Source organism: Hippoglossus stenolepis, chromosome 17 (assembly GCF_022539355.2).
Source record: "Hippoglossus stenolepis isolate QCI-W04-F060 chromosome 17, HSTE1.2, whole genome shotgun sequence".
Taxonomy (NCBI): Eukaryota; Metazoa; Chordata; class Actinopteri; order Pleuronectiformes; family Pleuronectidae; genus Hippoglossus; species Hippoglossus stenolepis.
In genome coordinates, this window is record NC_061499.1 from 15,298,669 (window position 1) to 15,318,744 (window position 20,076).

The following is a 20,076-nucleotide window of genomic DNA, read 5'->3' on the forward strand; positions in this document are numbered from 1 at the left end:
GTTTGCCCAGAAGGGATGTTTGAAGGTTGGGAAGCTGGGAATTTGGTATAAAAATATATATATATTCCAACCTTGCAGTTTTCAGGTCAGATGCAATCATATAAACACAGAAAGCTGCGTACCGGTGAGAAGCAGCACAACACGCAGGAGGCAGGAATGTAACGTATAAGTTCTGCTGCGCAAATCACCATTAGCTCTGGAGTGTCGTCTTTCCAAGTTGACATCTTCATTGGTGTCTTCTATGGTCAATTTGTTTCTGTTCAGACGCATTCCCCATTTCACTACAAACATATACACAGTGCATCTTTGTCGGCGTCTTGTACGTGTGTGGCGCTGCTTCCTCATCCTGAGATATTTATGTTCTTTCAGTAGGTTTTGTTTATCTGTTTATCCCCCCCCCGCAGACAGACAAGGTCTGTAGAAACTCTAGAGGCTCTCACTCTGAACATTTGGAACAGGCCCTGCGGAGAAAGTTCTGAGGATCTCCGGAGTTCACTGCAGTCCAAAAGCAGCTTATGTGTATGACTAGCTGAATTCTCAGCCATTGCCCCCCTCTCTCTCTCTTCTCTCCTCTTTGCCACTCACCTCCTCTCTTCCCCGTTTTTCTCCACTCACCCCAACCGGTCGAGGCAGATGGCCGCCCACATTGAGTCTGGTTCTGCTTGAGGTTCCTTCCAGTCTTTTCTCGCCACATTTGACAAAGAGCTTGCTCGTTGTGGGAACTGTTCGGTTTCTCTGCAATCTTTTAGGTTTCGACCTTATGTAACGTGCATTGAGATAATGTATATTAATTGGTGCTATACAAATAAAATTGAACATACAGCCCCTCCCTTATCCATTCAGTGCATGCATTCAGCTCATGTCTTCTGTTTGTACTTCCACATCAGGGTGGAAGTGTTGGAGCGTGTGGATGCATCATTCATCGCCAAAGTAAAATAACAGCCACCGAAAACTTGACTGTTGTTTTGGGATCCATTCTCTCATTATTGCCGGCAGAAACAACACTCATCCGCGTGATGTATGTGCCCTTTCATTCTCTGGGTTCTGACACAGGGGCTCACAAAACGCACTTGAAGGCAGCACCACCACAAGGCATTTTGCGGTGTGAAAAATAGCTACACTCAGCCAGCATTATTTGACAATGATGAAATGTGAGCCTTACATTTTCTTCCAGGTGTGTGAGACACTGTGCAAAAACTGTAACAGGGTGATGGAAGCTTAACTCCCGGCATTAGGAGTGAGCGCAGCAACTTGGTGTGTTTCTCTGGTAGTGCACACGGGTGGGTCTTTGTGTGCAATGTGTGCGTTTTGTATACAAAGTGTGCGACCGTGGGTGTGTGTGTGTGTGTGTGCGTACAGAAGCCCTTTATCAGATTCTGGCTGAGTGGAGCACAAGGGGATCGATAGAGCTTTGGCTTGAAACAGCGAGACAGTACCTGGATCTCAGCCGACCCCCACCTTTCCTCTCATTGATCTTCATTACCTCCACAGACGGGAGCTGGAGCAAGAAGGAGCTGGACGCAGTGGCCCGTGCACACAGGAACGCACACTTCACACACTCGTGTCCGCGTGTGCACGCACAGAATGTACAGTCACAGTAATCCCTCTGACTTTGTGGAGTCTTAAGTGAACTGTGGAAAAGACGCACAACCACTCACCTTTACAGCCGAAATTAAAAAGGAGAGTGCACATTGGTAGCTGTGGCAACATAAGAGGAGAGCTTTACTTTTTTAGTCGACACCCTGGTTTCAAACAGGCACTGAACTCTGGAGAACCTCTGGACATTCCCTGTCTCCTGCCAGCCCTCAGTAAAACTCTGCAGAATGTCCGAATGAGCCGATGCGAAAAACAACAGGAGATGATGGTTTGATGAGGAAATTTCTAACACACGACAGACGCAATAATGACAGAAACAACAATGATACAAATATGTCAGGATGAAAAAGCGGTGCCACACGTAGAAGATGCCGGCGAAGATGTAAGAAAGCTTTGGTGATAAGAGACGAGAACACATGATCTCCGCAGCGGAATGAATACGTTACATGCTGCCTCTGCCTGCTGCGCCACCTGTCGCCTGAACACTCCCTGCTGCGTTGTTTGTGTGTGAAAGGTAAAACTCTGGAGAAAAAATCCTGACGCAAATCTGTGGACATCCTCCAGAGGTCATGTCCGAAAAAGACGTCTTATGATATTCTGATTCATAGGAAGTTCAGCAACTGCTTCAGAATGATGGTACGTTTGATTTATGAGCGCTGCAGGCCACTTCACTGATTTAGTATTGCACTTCAATAAAGTTGAGGACAACAAGAGATATATTTTCAAAAGAGGGAATGCTCCACATCTGGGTAGTACTTTAAGTGTGGGTCCTACAGTGCACATCCCATGATGCAACTCCACAGATTCTGACAGAAGACATTGAACACCTGTTTCCACAAGATGTTCACTGACATAGAAAAAGTAAAATAAAGAAAAATATATTTTAAAAAAAAGGGGAGAAATTAAAACATTGTATTACTTTTTAAATTAGTTTCACACCGTTCACATTCAATTATTACAACTGAATGTCAGATAATTGGAAGAGAAACAAAAGAGAATGTAAAAACAAATGATATGGAAAGAAAATTATGAACAACTCCTCCACCCACACAGTCCAATCCAAAACCTCATGTTACTCGACATTTAACCGTCTATAAAAGAACAACACATTTTAATCTTTCAAATAATTTGATGGCATGAACATGTTGGATTGAATCGAATCAGCAGCTGCCTTCATAACGGCACTTACCTCATCATGAGCGTTTATTGATGCCATTGACTTTTCATTTCACACTAAAACACTAAAAGAGGACTCCCAGTGGTGGATACATAAACTATGAGGCGGGCGTTTATCTTACATTAATAGTTTTCTTGGCTGCAGTGAGGCCAGAAAAAAAAGTTCTCTTTTTCTACTCTAAGAGCAAATGATTGTAACTGGAAGAAATATTGCAACGTTTAAAGTGGCACTCTTTTTCAATGAGTCCAGTTAATAGTCTGCCCATATTCGGACAAATCTACTTCCCATAAGTCACCATACCCATATACAAAATTCAATTTCCGGTGCATGTTCTAGAGATGAGATGCAAGGCCAGATCTAAACCAAGGAATCCCAGGGCGTAATTTGCAATATATAGGATATTGAAACACACATAAATCTTCAAATTCTCATAATTGCTCAGTTTTCATGTTATGTTAAAACATAAATTGAGACACAGCGATAATCAGATGTGCCGGGTAACTTTCACAACATCATGTTTTTATTTAGTGTGAATTCTGAGTCAGCATCCACACTTTTGTTATACTTTTTAATTTTCTTCTTCTGACCCTTTTCACCCACAATCATGTTATATAATATTGTAAAGGTTTTATTTCCAATCGGTGTGAATGCTCTAACTTCTCCTGCATACCAATCCTAACCATTCCACTATCAAAACGTTCAGCTCCAACTTTTTTATTATTTTTTTAACTCCTCATACTTTTTGAAATATGTATGAAAAACTGTACTTTGACCTGCTCTGATCCTCGATGAATCAAAGCATTTCTGCAGCTCAGCATTCACGCTGAGTACATGTTCTACTTCAACTTACTTTTTTTTACTTTCAGCTGCAGTAAAACCCAACAGGCTCATTAATGCACAACGTTAGACACGGACACGAAAATGGTATCATCTGCATTGATTCCATTTGTGTCTTCTGAAAGCTTAACAGATGTGAACGAAACAGACCCCACGGAGCAGTACCACTGGAAATCGTGGGGGGTGAGGGCAACAGTTCTGAGCATGGCCATTTTTGCCTCTTTCTTAAGAGGAACATAATCACAACCCATATTGGCTGACAGCACACAACACACCACTATTGGATGCTGGAAGCCAATATTCAATGCAGCAGCAGATGTACATCAATCTGCTCTCTATTGCCCTTTATTACTCACTGCAGTGTAATCAGTGGAGTCTGTGCCGTGTCTATCTGATCACATCCATCTTCACGGCCTCATCCCTTCCTCTGTTGTGCTCCTCTCGCTCTGTGACTCATATTGTAGCATGCGAATTAACACTGCTGCTCTTTGTCTTTCCTGTATCTACCACAGCAACTGCTCTGTGTTGGTGTCCCCTCATGTCCATCCCCCAAAAGTCCCAACTCCTCGACTGTATCTCATCTCCTCTCGGCGCAATATATCCAATCTTCACGACCTCTAAATGTCATCGTGTCAAAGGCTGAACACACATCGTAGATACTCATCGTGAAGGGGGGCGATTACACAGTTTACAGTCAGATAATGGGTTGATTATCCATCCATTATCTATACTGCTTATCCGGTTGAGGGTCACGGAGGTGTGGGACTGTAGCCAATCAGAGCTGACAGAGTGCGAGCGAAGGGAACAAGGTGAACAAGTCGCCAGCGTATCACAGGGCCGACATACAGAGACACACAATCAATCACAGACATATTCACACCCACTAGTCTCCTATTAACCTTGTCTTCGGACAGTGTGGGGAAGCTGGAGAAAACACAGAGAAAACCAATGCAAGCACATGGAGAACATGCACACTCTCCACAGAAAGACTCAGGCTGAAACCGGCAGCATCATCATCATCACCATCTTCATCACCATATTTACCATAATACGTGACCATAATCTGTTTGCGGGCATGTGAAACATCTTGCTAGCTTGACCTTTCTACTTGCTAAACCTACTAAACTGAAACTTACTAGCTTGATAGCTACCTGGCTAGCTGAGTGGAATACATGTTTAAATCAACCAGTCTGATATTTCCAATGGATTCTATGAAGGCAAAGAAAGGTCATCCCACTTTATTCCTATGAGTTTCAATGAAAATGGTAGTGATTTAGATATATGACCCACTTCTCTTAATAATCATAGGGCTTCATACATACATATTAAGTTAGAACTATCCTGGGTGGTGCATCCCCTTGATTTAATCTACACCCCCAACTCTTCCTGTTAATGGCTCTGTGAATGTCCCTAATTGGTGGAGAATTAATCATTACTCAAATCGCAGATGACACAACACTACTCTTAAAAAATGAAATGTAAAATGCAGTTGAAGCACTCAGGGAGTTATCTGAGGCTTCTGGTCTGTACGAACATATGTTTGTTAAGGAGTTCTCTAAATCTGGCCTTTATAATGTCACAATTTAGACGTATTGCCACATGTAGAAATATTATTTACTGAGAATAAACAGAGGCACATTTCCTTTAATTAATCAGGTTATACAGATAAACTCATAGAAAATGAAACCAATGGCTCTTAAGGGATCGGCTGGTATAAATAGAATCTTAATTACTAAGCAGGAAGGAATTTCCCGACTGACACTTGCAGCTGTGGCTCTGTTTCTTGAAAACAAACTACTAACAGAGACTGGGAACATTGTTCAGTTTGTCATGGAAAAGTAGGACACACCATTTGAAGAAAACTGTTCTAATGAGTTCTGATGAAAATCGTGATGAAAATTAGTTGGATTTTCAGACATTAAACGATTTCATTTAAGATTAGAAACCTTACATCCATTGGAATACAATATCTTCATATACTGTCTAACATAGGTGGTTTATAATTTTTTCATGTTTGTAACCTTTGATAAAGTCCCAGTTATGATTTCATCACCAGACTTTATTGTCGTGCTCTCTTATCTACGAATACAATTTTTTCACCTCGTAATTATTTCATATGGAATACAATACTGTGTTACTAGATCAAATATTTAATAAGAATGGTGTTCTCCTCACTTATGAAGACTTTCTGTCAGAATATAATATCCTGGTATCAGCAGGGGATTATGCAAAAGTCTTTGGTGCAGTCCCCCCTGGAGTCTGTAAACTGTTCAAATCTCTGCCAAGGATTTATGTCCAACAATTGCCCTTGTAATCTCCGATACACTCTGCCATAAGCAAAACTTATTTTTCCAGTCATTCTCGTGATAACAACAAATCTATAAAGGCTCTGTTCCAAAGAGATATTACCCCGCTAGCCTTGTGATTTATATTGGAATCACTTTGTAGATGAGATGAAATGGAAGAAGGCCCGGGCTTCAACCTAATCACCGATAAAAATTAAGGAAAATTCTTTCAAACGCATTCATAAATTTTAACCCAGTTAAAAACTATGTGAAATAAACATTTAAATAAACACTGATTTGTATGGTTGTTTCTGTTAGGAATGTCCTTGGACGGCATCTACTGTAGAAATATTGTTTGGTCTCTTAGAAAATAATATATATAGTATATTTTTAACATTTATATACTATTATTATATATTAGTAGTTATGATGCCCAAGCCCAACACACTACTGGGTTATTTGCAAGAAAGTTCACTATTCTAAATAACAAAAGAAAAGGTAGGTAATTTATATGTACGCTTCAGTTCTTATATAACTACTTAACACTGTGGCAATTTTTAGTTGTTACTAGAAAGTGATGATAGTTGTCAACGCTGTTGATTAGTCAATGTTTGTTTGACCATGCAAACATTTTTCATGCCTCCGCGTTGGCGCCACCCAGTGGCAGGAACGTTAACTTGGACTCAGGGATGACCTGATTAGAATTTGGAGGTCAAAGGTCACTGTGACCTCACAAAGCCATTTTTCCGCCACATGAACGCATCATCTTAAGAATCCTTTCAATTAGGCACAAATGTTTTCTTAGACTCATGGACCAATTTTTAGATGTAGGTGGGCAGAGGTCAATGGTCAAAGTTTTGATGCCTCTTAAACATGATATCTCAAATCTGCCTTTGGGAATTTCTTCACATTTTGACCAGTTGTCACCTGGACTCAAAGATAAACTGATTTGAGAGGTCAAAGTTCACAGGGACCTAAAATGTGTCTTTGAAAAGTTGTATGCAGACTGACACTGCAGTGGTTGGCGGAGGCATACAACCAGAGGCAGGGTGCGATTTTTAGTTTTTACTTTATTCATTGTAAGACATCATTTCCAGTTTGCAGAGTAATCTGTTTGGATGAATATTTGATGATATTTTAATCCAAGACTCTCATAAAGAGACTGATCACACCAGGCCTCGGAAATAAAGGTCAAACAAAAAGAGCATAATTAAAACCTTTAGGAGAAACTCTGCTTAAGGTGTTTTATCTGTTCATATCCAAAGGATGTATTAATTTGCAGAACATTCCTAGTGGGTTCCCCTTTTCTACTTTGTTATTTCCACAAACAACAACAGCAGACACTGGATGCTAACACATTTTAGTCAAGCTCTGCAGTTCTATTAAGCTGCTGAAGGTTTTGTCTGTTTAAACAGAGGGGCATAATTACTTTATTCAATTTGATTACTGAACACAATGTCCTTGACAATGGCAAGAACAGAAAAAAGCTAACAAAGGCTGTTTTTTTACTCCAGGAAATTGCTTGAAATACCCATGTAATCCTTTAAAGATTTGTAAATACTGGGCATCCAAGACAGTTTACAGCCGACAAAAGCAAACGCATCTCTCCTCACTTGTCTCCAAGCAGCCAGGCATTTAATGCACGTCAGGGAAAGTGAGTTAAAAAAGGGGGAGGAAAAGCAAGGGAAGAGAACGAGTGCATGAATGGCGGTATATTGAATAACCAAAGCTCTCAGGTGCCATTCTCCCCCTGTGACTTACGTTAATTCAATTCCCCTCCCCTGGTCCGATCAAGCCTCGGCTGGAAGGAGACGGCATCAAAGCCCGGCCGGAAAAACACTAAATGATTGTAACTCAATTGTTGCTTGGCCGTCATTGATTGTTTGCCCGGAAAGATGTTGGAAGAGAGACAAGACACTTATTTTCTCCACCTCTCCCACCCCTGGTAATCACTTTTGGGATGGATGCGTTTTTGTGCATGTTTGCACCTATTAGGATGAAGGAGCTTCTGTGCACAGAGCTTTCATCTGTACTTGTAAGGTATGTACACTGAAAGCACTAACGACACGCGAGGTAATTACAGATAAGGGGATGAAATTAGATGAAAAACAGAGCTTGGTCACACACATCAGAATTCTAACTACCACCTTATTGACGGCAGGGTGTTGAGCCATGATGCAGACAAAAGTGAAAATCTATTTTACTTTCTGATATTAATATTTGTTTGTGGAGTGTTCCAGCTTTTCAACCATCAGCATATTTATCAAGGACTTGTCTTATTGTTGTCTTCAAGAAAACATTAATCAAACTGGAATGTTACTGAGCGGAGCACAGACCCCCACCAAGGCCAAACAACCCTACACATTATTGTCTAGTTCTTATAGTTGAAATAAAAAAATACAAAAATGAAGTTGTCTGATAATCTACATTATTTATTTTTCATCCGCATCAGAACCAAAATGAATGGGTTCATTACAGGGCCAGGCCCCTCCATCAATTTTAATTGAAATTGGTTTAGTAGATTTGACATAATCCTTCTAACAAATAGACACAAAACATTTTGACAGTTTTAAAGAAAGGAAAACATTTTTTACAGCTTCTTCCTTGGCTCATACCCCGACCTTCCACCGAGTCTCATAATGGTTCAGTAGTTTTTTGCGCAACCCTGCTGACAGACAAAAAAAAAAGTAATGAAAACAAACGCGGACGTAATAAACATGGCAAGAAGAGGCCAATAAAAGACTCTTTTGAGTTGCATTATGGGAAATGATTTTGGGGTGGTTCTACTGCTTTATTTTTTTTACTTAAATCTGACTACTTTAATCAAATCTGTAATAAACAGTGATAAAGGATTATTTTGTTTCTATATTGGAAGAAAGACAAAGTGCATTTTACAGCGAAAAGCATCTTCTCTGAAGCAGTGGTGAGCCAAAAATCAGTAAAAGCAGACAGACAAGAGAGACATGGGGGACAAACTGAATCTCCACCATGAGGCCCCTAGCAAAATATTGTACCTGGCACTTTCAGGAAAAAACACGACCAACGAGACGAAGGACACGAGACAAATGTTGTGCATGGTTTGTCACCTGTAATAAGATGTGTGGCACAGATGGGGGGAAAAAAATGGATTGACCCGAGAATGATCGACCAGAAAATGCAGAATTGCAGAAGAGAAGCGAGATGTCAGTGCAATGGGAGGGGAACGGAGCACCACTTCAGTGTCAGCCACAGATGACAAAATAGCACCAATTATTGGTGAGATGTCTCAGAGAGGCATCATGCCTGATGCTGATGACATGAGAGAGCAGCTCCATCAGGCCCAGAGGAGGCAGAGAGGCCTGAGAGCTCATCAGTCGTAGAAATCATGGCTGCAAGTGAAAAATTTGAGTAGGAATTAAGAGGAATTGCAGGAGGTTGATTTTAAATTAAAAGAACAATTTCCCACGCTGAAAGATAAAACTTCTTTGTTGAATAAAGGTGGAGGAGTTTGAGACTCTTCATCCAAGAGAAATGGTTTTAATTGAGAATCACTTGGGAAGCTTATCTCGAGTTGTACTACATTTCAGAGGAGAGACAATAAAGAAACCTCAGTGTCAAAAGACGGATCAATCAATATTCATCACCCGACACGAGTTTTGGATTCCGAATAATAAATCAGAGCTTATGCAGAGACATGGATGCCCGTATAGCTGATAAACTAAACTGTTGGTACATGACACTATCCATAGCATTAGACGAGGCTTAGTTTGATTTTCTAGTGGATATTCCTGAAGAGTGGCTGAACAGATCTCGAGGAGCCCACTCAGAAACCATTGAAACTAATGATATTTTACAGGATTTATGACTTATGTGTTAAATAACTCCACATGTTATTTGCTAAATCAGTGACTCACAAGAAGGTATGAAAAGGAAACAAGTTAAATGTTATCCTCAGTTTCTGTTGACAGCTGTTTATGTCTTATTAAATGGGAATAAATCGGCCCATCGGTTGTCGATCATAAAGTTCTCTGGCTCGCTGATTTCCAACTGGGTTGAAAGCTTTGTTTATTTGTTTACGTTCCCTCCATGCCTCTTCGTTACACCCATAGCATCTTGCTCATTATCATTTAGAGCCAAACAGAATCACAGCTGAAATCTCACCACAAAAAAAAAGGTTGAGACAGAATCCGACAAAATACACGACTGTATGTGTTCATTAGCAGCAGAGTTTTAGAAGTCGTTGCAAGGTTTTTCAGCGATTTATTGCCAGATTTATTCGGACTCCTGTGTGAGCAACGTTCACTCAAATTAAAGCTTGAAGATTTTCTCATGGTGTCGTATCACATCGAGGGTAATGAGAGCACTGTATGGAGCCAAAACGTTCAGGAGCTATATAGAATATAAAGTGCCAGCAAAGAATCTGGCTCCATATGAGCCTCCGACTTTAGTTTTTTAACATCCGTGCTGGATTAATAGATATGTCAAGCTGTCTCTTCTCGGCGACATCCATCTTATTCAAAGCAGTAAAAAGGTCAATATCATGACTCAAGTCGCTGACATGTTTAATAGTCCCCCCGACCAGGCTGCAGTGAGTCATGAACAATGTTCTCCCTCTGAAACACGTCGTGAGTGTGGATCATGGATGTACTTTCAACTTTAGACATGTGTTGGGTTGATTAGAAAAGCGAGCGGCGCAAATTCTATCTCTGTGAATTTCTCCGACTTCGCGGCGACTCCTCTTGACCCTCAGCGATCAGATTAACTTTCACACCACGGCCCACTCTCTCTCGTTCCCACACGCCATTAGTGGTACAGCCTTTGTGGACGCTATAATCACCTAACTCCGCCGAGCACGCCATTACAATCGCCATGGTAATTAGAAGGCCTCGCTCTGACTGACAGAACCTGATTAACAGCAGTGTGTGTGTGTGTGTGTGTGAACACGTCATTTCTGCTGCTGAGAACGGCAGGGAGGGTGAAGAACGGCTGCTTTTCTCTTCCCCGCTCTGATCTTTAAAGATGCAGCAGAACAAAACTCAAGTTATTTAGCACCTCCGCTTCTTTGCTGTGTCATCACGATCAAGTCCTTTGTCAAGCGTTATCCATTTTCCAGACGCATAACAAGAGGTTATTTTAAAATTTGAAGAGCTTACAGACAGCAGCAGCATCAGCAAAATCTGCGAGCTGTCTTCACTGTGGCTGTTAGAAAATAGCTCAGGATATTTGGGTCGCTAAACGAGAGTCTGCTGAGGTACAGTCTTGGCTCCGGCCTCATTAGAAATCTGTCCAAAAATAATAATACAAATGAATTAATACAAAATGAGCATCTTCAGAGATTAAAGCCACAATAGAATGATTATTTGAATGAGCCACAAAAGCCCCACAAAAATTCACATAACACCTTTTAAAAGGATCATTTTGTTTTTACAATTGTTTTAGCTTTAGCGGAGGTTTCAAAAACAGGAATTGACAGATGATGTTATATGAAGATCAGTACTGTAGTTAGAAAACTAGTTAATTGTCATTTGAAAGGAAAGGGAACTAAGCTAGCTCATCTCCTACACATGTAAATAGTTGTATCATTGTAAAATGCAGAGTTTAACTGCACAACTGGGTCAGTAATGCTTGTAATTGATTATTCATGTTGTGTTCTACACTAGCAGCCGAGGTTCATACTGGTAGTTTTCTGCCCATAGGAGGTCATGTGATAGAAGCCTGGCGAATCAGCAGTGAGTGTGTACGTCATAATTTCCAAACTACTCCAAACTTTCCGTCCAAACTAAAACAGGTCCAGCAGGATTTCCAAACTTTTCCATTTTAGTGGCTCTTAAATTGGCTCTCTTGACGCCAGGTGCATCCAAAGTGGTAGAGTTGATGCTTTTCAAACTAAATCGTGGTAGTATGGATGTAGCCTCAGTTGCCATTTAGTAAGTTGTTACTAAGTTTTCTCTTCCAACCAAGATTTGTAATGTCCTGCTCCTCCATTTTAGAGATGGAAATCATTGGCCAATTCAGCAAGAGGCTTTTGAATGGATTACAAACATTCATGTTCCCCAGAGTCTGGACCCTAATGGTTTTGGCGATGCCATCGGGTTTGACACTTTTGTTTGTTTTGTGCAATCTACTAATCTAACAAGGTGATGGCTGAAGCTGATCAGTGGATGTTTGCAGAATGACGATGAATATGTTGTCTCGCTGACTGGAAGAAGAAACCCCAAAAGAGTGGCAAGCAATCTGCACAAGATCCACCCATAATCCCACTTGTTGTGCATGCAGTCCCATTACTTGGCATCATCCCACGTTGCATTGTTATGCAGGCGCAGGCTGAAGGCAAGATAATTGAAGATCATTTCTGAATATCATCATGCATTATTTATAATAGGAGGTTACATAACAATAGATGTTCAAATAAGGAGGTGTAATTCCTTTTTCACTGACCTGAAATATAAATCACAGGGACAATTCAAGTTTGCCGAACATACATTAACAAGGTCAACAATTATTTTGCAAACATCAAATTAATAATCCTCTAATTATTGATAGACAATAGACATCACAGACTGCTTAGTCACAAAAAGGCAAATTTTCTGCTCCAGCAGACAACAAAACAACGTGGCATAGTTTTACATGCAGCTCACTGCTCCTCCAAACACCACAATCACTGCCAGGCCCACATACAAAAAGGAACAGTTGCTCTCTGGAATAGCAAATCCTGACCTGCTCAAAGAAGCAGAAGCTGTTCGACCACATCACAGAACTTTTCTCCAAATGCATCACACATATCGTTGCACAAGTGTTACTGTACTCGCAGCAGGAGATCGTTTTGCAATGAGAGATGACACCAATCCACATCAACTGAATCCGCACAGGCCCAAGAAATTAAAGTTGAAAGGGATTCACGCTTCACCTCAGTCCATTTCCAAATAAAGTAAGTAATAAACTAACGAAACTATGGATGGAGGAAGACTGGACATGAGAAGTTGAGGAAGGAGAAGGAGAACTGAAGGGTTCAGGGGAAAAACAGGCAGAAAAAGTAAAAAGGTCAAAGGTCGGCCAATACGAAAAGCACCTCAAAATGTGTACAATTTAGATGAAACACACTAGGGAAAACATCACTAGGACTATTTTATATGCAACTTCTGCCAATAGATACCTTTCACCTAAATCTTACACCCTGAGCCTTTAAGTCTGTGAGGGTTCAGGGCTTGAGTCTTCATGGGGGGGCACCAGGACTCAGCCACTGTGAATATCCACAATCAAAACAAAATCCGCCTCCATTCGCTGAGAATAGTTTGTGATAATTTTTGAAACATGTTACAGAGAAGTAGAGAACAGCACTAAAACTTTGATTTGTTTGCAAACTCTCTTTTTATGGGTTTAACAAATGTCTGCAGGCCACATTCATGATGCAATGCTAAAAACTTTAAGCGGACATGTCCCAGGAAAAAGACTTCAATGGTAAAGAGCAGCGGTGGTTGTGTCTGAGCTCAACTTCTTAAATTGCACTTGGACAGTTTGGATGTTGGAGAAAAAAAAAAAGACCGTCAACAGCGGTTGGATTTAAGCTTTATTTTTCGTACTTTCAAACTGTTTGCTTTAACTTTACTTTGAGAGAAAAGCTGCCGTTGTTACTTTAGAGACTGGCGTGGTTGCATTTTGGCTCCTGGAGGAACAATCCTCCATAAAATACACCAGAATGCATGTACACAGTATGTTTGCAGTATGGTACTGTGCTGATATCTGGTGGTTCAAACATTTAAAGGGTTTGGTGAAGTGTGGTTATGCAGCTGAGCAAATAAACATGTTCACTTTAACCAGAAACACAATCAACGCATCCCGGTGGTAGGCCAGGTAAATATAGTCATGTAGAACACATTACGTATAACTAAAGGTTATTTGATTGGCTGTAATCAGTAGCTCACAGTCAGTATTGTATTATTTCCCCAAAATGCCCAAAGTCCACCCAACAGTTTGATGAACCTTTCTTTATACAGACCGAGAGAGAGGAGAAAGAAGACGGTGGTCTCGTTTTTTTCCTTGATTCACCATAAATTGTTTCCCCGTGCAGATACTAAACCAATCACTTGGTTTTATTTCACACGTCACTAATGGAGCTTTGCCACTCATTTAGTAGCCTCAGCGTTATGGAGATATGTGTGCACATGCTCAGCCAATCAGGCTCTCGGCATAAATCAGCACAGAGACAGTTTTGTGTTCTCCCATCTCTGGCGACAGTTTGACAAACCCTTCCTTTCCTGTCTGCAGACCAGCATCCTGTGGAGTCTGTGTAATGGACGGAGAAAGACACGGGGTGGGAGAGAGAGAGAGCGAAAGGAGGCGGTGACCTCCTCCAGGGGACATCCTGACATCATTCATGGTGGCGGCGGAGACATGATGCTGTCACAACACGCAGCGAGGGAGGAGGTGCTGGCTCGGTGTCACCAGCTCTGACACGCCACGGGGAGTGACCCGCGCCGGAGCAATGGCTGTGACAGTAACAGGATGGGTGGTGGGGGACGGGCTGGGGATGGAAAGGGGAGAAGGTGGAGCAGCGAATGGTGGGAGGGCGGTTTGTTGAGGAGTATCAGAGAGACAAGACACAGGACTATGGCCAGGATGACTGTGTCAGCAGTGTTTGGATGTTCGGTGAAAAGCTGTGCAACAGTTTACATCAAATAATAACACCATATTTTCTACAAATGCTTTTGTGCTGTTTGTTGTGAGAGAAAGAAGCTTGAGAGGTTTTGTGTGATTCATATTTTCTTCTAGGCTCATTCTCTTTGATTCCCCACTTGTTTTGTTATTGCACACAATAATGGGCCTTTGCAACTCACTTAGTATCTTCAGCATCATGAGGATATTTGTAAGCTCAACCAATCAGTCTGGGCCAAGTTAATCTTTTGGGGTCTCTGCCCTATAGAAAGATAGAAGTAACAAGCCTCTAGAATTGCCAGCAGGTTACTGTAGAAACTATCCGGGGTGCCGAGATGTAATCCACCATTTGAAGAGATTCGGTTAGATTGTGCTTTCCAGAGGCAGAGTGGGGGAGAGTGGTGTCGATCTGGCTTCCTGCTTGTTTTGTTTCTTGTTTCTGCGACGGCTACACTTTCACAAGGGGTTTTTGCAGAAAGGTTGCTTCACCTGAAATGGTTTTGCTGCTGCTCGGGAAGAAAACATCCGGTGATATATCCCTCTTCACCATCCAGCTTCCGTAAAGAACCCTTGTGAACCCTCATTATTCTGCAGGCCTCTCTTGAATGGTCTGCCCTTGTGACTCACAAGAGTGTGCGGCCTCCTATACCTTTCAGCTTTCTTCAGATACCTGCTAGTAAAAAGGTGTCTGAATCCCACTCTCCTTTTCAGGGTAGAGAAAAACCACTTAGTCTCCAAAACTTTTAGAATTCATTTAAGAAAATTTATCCTTTCTGTATTCAGACAGGTGAGTCAGAGAATGAGCGGTGTAGCCATTCAGGAAATTTAAAGTCTTGGCAATGTGTGGGAGCTGATTTCGTTACTTAGAGTTCATCTAAGGTCAAGAATGAATCAGCTCTCTTTTTCCTCTGCCACCACATTAGAGGGAGTTTAAGCAGTGGTGCTGTTAAGCTCTGCTGCAGCGACTGGAAATACTTCTCTGTTTTGTTGTTTGTCAGCTTGACCTCGCTGTGTAAAGCTCTCAGCTCTACGGCGGCAAACACAGAGGTTTTCTGTTTGTAGATAATCTGAAGTAATGTCATTTAAACTTAGTTTTTTTGTGTGAAATATGTTTTACGCTGGACAGGGTTACATGTTATCAATAGTTTCACAGTTTCAAGCTAAATCAGCCAACTGTTAAATTAGCTACATCACCATTCTTAATAGTTTTGCGAGCAAGAACTTAATCTGGAATTTCAGTTGTCATATACTTCTATACATTTTTACTAGTGATATTAGTTTGCATTGTTAAGCATGTCACCATAACTCCTTACCTACACCGCTAAAGTAGAAACGTAGATCCATTTCAGGTTGGCATAGCCGACCTTTAAAACGGTCGCCATATTAAACTGGCTAATGAGAAGAGCTAGAGGCATGTCTATCTCATAATCTGGCATGTGATAACGCAGACGTAGTTTATTTACAGTTGGAGTACAGACAGGCAGGTCTTCCAAAGGCAAGCAAGATATGAAGTAAGGTTAGTTAAAGCGTGAATACTACAAGACAAAATGACGTTCTGGCAGAGAAGTGGTTATCGAGCAGTCCTGAAATAGGTGTGGAGAAGATCGCAGGATGTGGAACAGGTGTGTGGGAGAACTGGCGACATTAGCATGAAGCAGGGGCCATGCTCAGCCAGCACATACACACTATTGTACAAGGCAAATACAAGCCATCCTATACCCAGGAAGTAACCACAAAACCAGCAGGGAATTTGCATTCTCATGCTTCTCTGAAGTTCCCATTTCTCGAGTTGTGAAGCCGTTGGTGAGACGTCGGTGTGTCCATGAGCTCTGAAGCTGATATGAGAAACAAAACTTGGACACTGTTTAGAACTGATTGTAAAATTATGCAAATTGGTCTATAAGGGATGACGTCAGCAACTTGGGAACTCGATTACCAAAATGTTTTCGCCAATAGGGAAGTAATTTTTCTCACTATGGCAACAGCACGTGATTGCACCAAGTGTCCATATTCCAAACAGGTAGTCAGTCATGTGTGATCTGTTGATAATCTGGTGGTATGTGAAAAGTCCAAATGTAGTCTTAATGGCTATACTGGAAGAACCTCTATTGTTGTTACATCATTGGAGAGATAGCATAACTAAGAGACGTTTGAGGAGACAATAACATTCAAGTCCAACCATCATTTTCTGCTAATGTGGCTCCACCAGTCCATTTTACCTTTGTCAGAGCGACCAACCAACATTGTCCTGATGATAACCATCTGCACAATGATGATAACAAATGAGTGCAGACATACCACACATTGCAAAAACAGTAGTGAAAACCAGTTAGCTGGATTAGAGGGCGAATTTAACAATAAAACCCATGTTCAGACTCAACCCCCCCAACAAAACTCTTAATTTCATGTGGCACAGTTGTGAACAGCGAAATAACCAAACATGTTCACATGTTATGTTCGCTCCGAGCTACTTAACACTTGGTGGGTATGGATGGGCTCACTCTGATAGGCTGAGCATGTTCAGCAGTGTGCTGAAGTGGAAGGGAGTATTAAGAAAAATCTACAAGTGGTCATGCAGCTATAGCTTTGATATGCAAATACAATTTCTTAAATCCCACCAAAAAGCTGCTGCTGCTTTAAATAATAAATGTGTCGGTCGATGCAATTAAATAACGCAGGAAAGCTTTGTTTCCACGCAATTAAAACCAGTGATGACGCCCAATTCTGGTGCTTTGTCTTGGATGCTGCCTTTTCTCTCTTTCACAGATGATGCTGCGGCTGCTTTTTTAACAGGCGAGATGAGATCCTCCGTTTTTCTGTCTACTAAACATTTCTCCTCTCGCCCTCTCTGCTCCACAGAAATAAACTGCAGCAACATGATGGAGCATTAGCATTCCCTAGAGGCCAATGGAGGTCATAACATATCCTTTATAGAAAAGGCATTCATCTGTCTGTCTGTTTGATCTCCCCCCTGCATGTCTGCTTCGTCTCAATGCAACACAGTATAATATTGAACGATATTGAGCCAGGTGCAGTCTGTTTGAGAGACTCACTGGTGTCATGTAAAAGCTGGAACCTAATGAGGAAACCTGCTTTGTGGCTTGTAGGGAAGTCAGGTTCGACTTTGTCACACCCTGACTGAAATTACTGGGTTGCTCATTTCATCTGCTTCAAATGGTAACAACAATGTAAAAACCTAGAAAACAGATAATGCATTTTTTTATTCACGGTATATATTTAGAAAGTGTCTCTGTCAGCATATCACTTGGAAACTAAAGAAATGAAATCCAACCTACAAACAATGAAAAACAAACCAGGATGTCCGGGGCTTTTCGGAGAAATCCCTCCCTCCTGTGGTATGTAATTGTTTGTCATGATCTATTAAGCGATTTCCTGAACGGATCAGTTTTCATGTCATGTGAATGTTCGTTTTGATTTCGTTATGAGTGTGTGGGGGTGTGGTTGTTTGGCTCAGGAAGGAGACGATTTAATTTTGTGCTACTGGGGAAACTTTTGATGTTTCCCCAATAGGGACATTTCCACTGCATTTTCTTTCACTTTTGATTCAAAACTACTCAGATTCTTATCACACTTTCATTTTTGAATAGGCTAAGAAGGGGCACCCAAAATCCCCAGTTTTAATTTTGTGGATGTAAAGTCATCTCGGTGCTTAGGGGCAGTAAAAGCGAGCTGATGAAGCAGATACTAAGTGGGATCTAAAGGTTAAATGCTTGAAACCAGCATGTTCATGTGCTCACACTCACAGACTAGACTTTGCTGATTGGCATCAGTATCACATCATAAACAACACCATGCAAATCTGTTATCTCTCATATTACAGATCCTAGCTGCCTGATGCTTACCTTTTCCCCGAAATGCCTCTAGTCTAACTATCATTATTACATTATTTTACATCGCCGCGTCCAGTTTGTCTGTAAAGCTGTTTCTTCTCTTTCACGTTATGCAGGTTCTCTGCCACATGTCACACGTTTGCCCTTGAAACCACCTGCAACATGTTTGCCAATGCTAAACAAGTTGGAATTACCCGTGTGTGAGAGCATGTGTGTGTCTGTAAGTGAAGCTCCACCCTCCCCTCCGGTCGGTCCACGCCTCAGCCTTAAAATACTCAGGTAACACTCTCAAGTCACTTAACATCGACTCGACAAGGTCCTGCCGGGACACAACTCAGGTGGCCGTCGGGAAGCGTCTTTTCCTCTTAATTTCACATGAGAAGAATCCAAAATGTAGTGTGAGAAAAATGAGATGCTAAAAGTGGAAGAACATCGTTAGTTACTGTTCCTCTTCTATCACACCTGGGGAGGATGTTGTGCGGGGGGGGAAGCCACACACACACAAAGGAAAGAGTTTTGTTAAAACAGTACTCCTCTGGCTGAAGTGTGCAAGGGGAAGAAAGTCAGGGTCGGAAATGAAAAGGCAAGGGGAGCGAGAGACAGAAGAAGAAAGAAAAGCAGTGCTGGGAAGAGGTAGCAAAGAAAAGACCACACTCAAGAGAAATCCAACCCCACCTTGTTAGCGAGGAGCATTGACTCATACAGTCAATGCTCATTAAGACAGGAGGAGGAGCATTGACTCATACAGAGCATTGACTCATATAGACACCGATAGGTTGGTCGATAGGAAAGCATTTGCAACTCGCTCAACCTGTTGAGCGAGTCGGTGTCAAGAATCACTCTGTCAGATGAGCTGGCTCTATATGGGTGCAAATAAAGCTGTGGACATATTGATGATGTTCATTCAAGATCAAACAATGTATTCAAGGAGACCTCACACCTCACCTGTTTGCATGATCTTGAGAAACTTTATGATTGTTGACTTTTCCCACAACTCTGTCAGACTCCTACTGCAAGAGGATGCACTGTAGAGCTGGATTTGCATGGCATTGAGTATGTAAATTGTAATCAGAGACCTTACATAACCAGAGGCTTCTCTGTTGAGAAATCGTGATACGACTCTTCTGTCACAACAAGAGGAAAGACAAACACTCCGCTAAAGAGGAGACAGACGAGCGCGGCTGCTGTTGCTGAAGACAGCAACATGGCAATCTAGATCAAACGCGAATAACAAATAGTGGTCCACCTGTGCAATATCCCCGAGACAAGATATACTGTTGTCTCTGAGGTTTTCTCTCCCATCTGGGCTGAGTGTCACCTCAGAGATTGTGTCTGTGTAGGCGCGATCGGATGCTTGCATGTTTGTGCAAAAGCTAAAATAAACATTTATAAGATAAACATGCAATTTATCTTATGTAGGCTACCATTTTTCTAAATGAAATGACAAAGCTGAGGATTGAAGCTGAGAATGGTAGCAACTGCCTCGTCTCAAGGTAAAACTGCGGAACGTCGCAGCCTCAGAGGCTCAGGCTGACTCACATTTAAAGATTAATATCACCGGCTGTATTATCCACTTAGGAGGCGAGATAAAGTGGAGGTAACATTGGCCGTGATTAAAAGTCTGTCATTGGCGTTCGGTTGCCTCTGTCGTGATTGTGAGGGCATTTATTGAGCCAACTCTTCTTATGCTGTGTAATTT